Raw genomic sequence first — 4,221 nt, forward strand, 5'->3', positions numbered from 1 at the left:
CTTTTTTTTTTTTTTTTTTTATTTTAAGAAAAGTATAGTTACCTTCCTGGAAGAGCATGTGTATTTTCAAATGCTCTCACTCCCTTCCTAGGAATGAGCAACTGAAGCCAGGAAGCACATGAAATAAGAAAGAGTGCCCGTGGCAGGAGGCTTAGGTTAAAGCTTAAGGAAATTCCCAAGATGATGTTTTTAAAGGGCATTCAAAGGGCACAGTCCAGGTAGAAAACAAAATCTAGGATTAGTTTAATGAAAACAATTCTCCATTTTATCTTCTCCCAATAGTCTTCCAGTTCAAAGAGAGATAAGAGTGTACTCACGGAAAATTGGTGGATAAGCAATGATTTTTTAAACTGGAAACCCAGGTCCTATCTTCAGTGTGTATTTATTGTATGATCTAAGTTTGGCACTTACATCGTTCATCTTGCTTTCTGTTTGTATAAATGGGCACAACTATTCCTGTTCCCTCCCACACATTGATGCTGTGAGGATAAATGAGATCATGTTTATACTTCCATGGAGAAAAAACACTAGGTATACTAAAAATATCACTATTTTCAGAGTCTTTCTTTTTCTTGGAAATGTATAATAATGCCAGTTGTATATAGTATTGTTGAAGAGTCAAATTTTCCATAAAAGTGATCACCTTTTCAGAAAATAGGTAGTCCATTGAAAACTAGAAGTTTCTTTTAAAATTTGTGACCATTTTTCAAATTTAGCAGCTTAAATTTGTTGATTTATTCTTCAAATTCATGTTTATTGAATGCTTACTACATGCAATGTATTTTAGTGAAAATATTTCCCTCTGGTTAAACAAATCATATTTTACCTTTTATTGATGACTCAGTAAGATACCAATATATGAAAAAAGGATTTTAGTTGACTTCAAATATACCAGCCAACATCACATTAGGTTACAGAACTATAAGCCATAGAGCTAAGTTAAGGAAACTGTTAGTTCTATTCTATGTTGATCAGACAAACCTGGAGTTGAGTTCTAGGAGCACAGTGTAAGACAAGCTGGAGTATATCTGAAAAGAGGTGATTAAGATGGTGAAAAGTATGGGAATCCTGTCACAAGGGTGTTTAAATTAAAAGGATAGTTAAGGTGAAAATTATTAAAACTTGACTTTAAATCATTGAATACCTACCAGAAGGGAAATTGGACTTATTCTGTGTGGTTGCAGATGATTTAACTATAAACACAGAATTTTAAGAAGAGAAACATCCCACTTAAATAGAACAGTGCCAAAAATGAGCAGAATTGCCTTTGAGGCTTTTGTTTGTGGAGATTTTTAGAGCAGAAACTGGATGACCTTTGGACACAGGCTTTGTGGAAAGGGGTTTTGATGGAGTGAGAAGTTGGGCTCAAGGGTCCCTCCTGATTCTGAAGGTCCTACGCTCCACTAGGAACCTCACTTACTCTACTAAGTTACAGGAGAGTGATGCCTTTATAGCTTTTTGGTGCTTTGTTTCTGCACTAGAAGGCCTCAGATTGCTGTGGGTGTTTTGTTTTTGTTTTTGCATTTCTAGCTACTTTTTAGAGTTTTCTCTTCCTTCTCATTACCAGATCGCCTCAGCTTATCCCCTGTCTTTAACAGCATCCTGCTCCATTCTAATTTGTTACTTCCAATAGGCTGTGATCTAGAAAGATGTCATAACCAACTTCATAAAAATGCATGAATAATTTAAGTGAGGTCCTGAAGGGCTCTCCTGTGAGTAAAATTTTTGGTGCACAGAGTTTTGCCATTTATTTTATTTTATTTATTTTGAGACAGGGTCTCACTCTGTTGCCCAGGCTGGAGTACAATGGTGCCAACACAGCTCACTGCAGCTCAACCTTCCAGGCTCAAGCTATCCTCTTACCTCAGCTTCCCAAGTAACTAGGACCAGAGGCATATGCCACCACACCTGGGTATGCCATTTATTTTACTTTTCAAAGACCCTTTTAACTTCCTTTCAAATTCTCAGGAATATTCTAGATTTAACTTATCAATTTTGTGGTTTCTGGGAACTTGTTATTGAAATTCTGTAAGTTTGCTAAGCTTCCTACTAATTCATAGAATACAAAATATTCTGAATCCATTACTGATGTTTTCAAAAACAAAATCATAGGCAATAATATACTTATCCAAGATGTTTCTTATGTAGGTAACCTTTTCTTGGATAGTTTCTTCAAAATGAAAATATCCTTTGTAACTAAACTGGACTACATAAGCAAATGATGTTTATTGGAATGCTGACTACTTTTCTCTCCTGAGCTTTTCATATAGATAGTATTGGTGTCCTTTTAAATACGGGAAATCATTCTGATACAACTGGTTTTCTCCTTAGTCCTTAGTCTCCTTAGCCCCTTAGTATATAACAATAGTTTTAACATAACTCAGTCAAAAACATGTAATGAATACTTATTGTAGGTGTTCTTGGCTGAGAATAAGGAAGAATATCAGAAAAACATAGTAATGTTTTTTATAAACTGAATATTAAAGACTGTTCTACCATTACAGAGCTTTCTATCTTGTTAAAGGAAATAAAAGCCAGTTATTCAGCAATCAAGGAAATATATTATCAATGCAGGATTCGTGCAGACAGTAAATAGCTTTGAAATTTGTAATGAGATATGGAATTGTTCTATGATTGCTTTGGCAGCACATATGCTAAAATTGGAACAATACAGAGAAGATTAGCATGGCCTCTGCATGAGAATGGCATACAAATTTGCGAAGCGTTCTATACTTTTAGCAATATATTGTATTCTTGAAAAATGCTAAGACAGTGGGTGTAAAGTGTTCTTAAATGCATATGTTAATTGGCTAGATTTAGTCATTCCACACCATATACATATTTCAAAACATCATGTACATGATAAATGCGTACAATTTTGTTAATTGAAAAACAGAAATGGATTACTTCTGCCTAAATATACTGGACTCAGAAGTTAATAATAAATGTGCATCCACCCCTTTGTTTAATTTGCCTTGGCTATTAAATTAATATTTATGCTAAGAACCTTTGGCTGTTATAGTTTCCTATCATTTATTTGGTAAAAAGATTAATTGGAGAGGTGTTTCAATGGCTCCATTAGGAGATATGAAGAAAGCCCCAACATTGCCAGTATTTGAAAACTCAAAGGGTTTATTTTCTAAAGCAGGTGATGTTACATGAATTGCTGTCCACACCTTCTGCTACTTTCCTGTGTTGGCCAGAAGAATAATTTTAATGTCTCTCAAATGAATTATGCTGACCTCAACACAGATCCCCCTGAGAGATATAAACTTCTTGTATGTTCCTGGCTGGATCATTGTAAATAATATCTACATGTATCCCAAAACTCTGAATTATCCTCATCTGTAACAGACACAACAACTAAATGGTATCTGGAACATAGTTAATTTTCTGGAAAATATTCAAAGGAACAAAATGAACACTGCAATACAAAATTGCTGTCGACTTAACTTTTGCCAGTTTCCCTGGATGTGTAAGTAGAATTATATTTTCACAGAACTTGCAAAAATCTCAGACTCGGCTGCTATTTTATCTCTTTCCAGAAGCACCAGCCCTGAGCAATCCTGTCTGCAATTAGCTGCGTGTGGTTGCTACTAAATTGCTCTCCATAAGTTAGTTCCTAACACTGTTTCACAGCACAGCATACTCTATAAAGGGAGAATGCTTGGAAGGACCAAAGAGTTCCCTTTGTCATGCCTCTGCCCTGCCTCTGGACAAGGACGTTCTTACACTGCCCACTAACTAATCCTGTGACCCTTTTCTTTCAGCACCTTGAGTTTGAGTTAGGCAACACCTCTTACACCAAAGTGGGCACACCTTTGGATCATGTAGGCAGCGATTGTTTAGCCGAGACATCCCCCTACCCCCGCAAAAGGCAGCACAGAAGCTGCGAACGCCGCTTAGCAGTTGGCGCGCTCTCAGTGCGGTTGACCCGGGGCTGGGCTGGGGTGTCCGTCCCCGGGTCATGGGACTCCCCGAGAGGGGGTGGCTGGGGAAGGAGGGAGGGCTTGTTTCGCCGGGGGATGTGGGAAGTAGGCGCTAGCCTGTTTCGCGGTTTTTTAAGCCCCTTGGCATGCCCTGACCTGATCTAGAGGGAGTCAACTGCTCTTAGGAATGTTCCGGGAGAAGGTGGGAGACTGCTTCCCAGGGGAGGCCTGTGGGTGCTGCAGGGCACCAGAGGGATCACCAGGAAGATGCAGGGCGCGCGCCGGGAGGGGG

At 38.2% G+C, this 4,221-nt stretch overlaps 1 protein-coding gene across 1 annotated transcript in view; it reads left to right on the forward strand.

The window, feature by feature from the left end:
* The first annotated feature begins 4,036 nt into the window (after positions 1-4,036).
* NTN4 (netrin 4) overlaps positions 4,037-4,221 on the forward strand; it is a 133,037-nt gene continuing 132,852 nt past the window's right edge. The window contains exon 1 of the mRNA XM_011990315.1: positions 4,037-4,131. The gene's annotated coding sequence lies outside the window, so the exon portion shown is untranslated. The remainder of the gene's footprint in view (positions 4,132-4,221) is intronic.

Source organism: Mandrillus leucophaeus, unplaced genomic scaffold (assembly GCF_000951045.1).
Source record: "Mandrillus leucophaeus isolate KB7577 unplaced genomic scaffold, Mleu.le_1.0 Scaffold377, whole genome shotgun sequence".
Taxonomy (NCBI): domain Eukaryota; kingdom Metazoa; phylum Chordata; class Mammalia; order Primates; family Cercopithecidae; genus Mandrillus; species Mandrillus leucophaeus.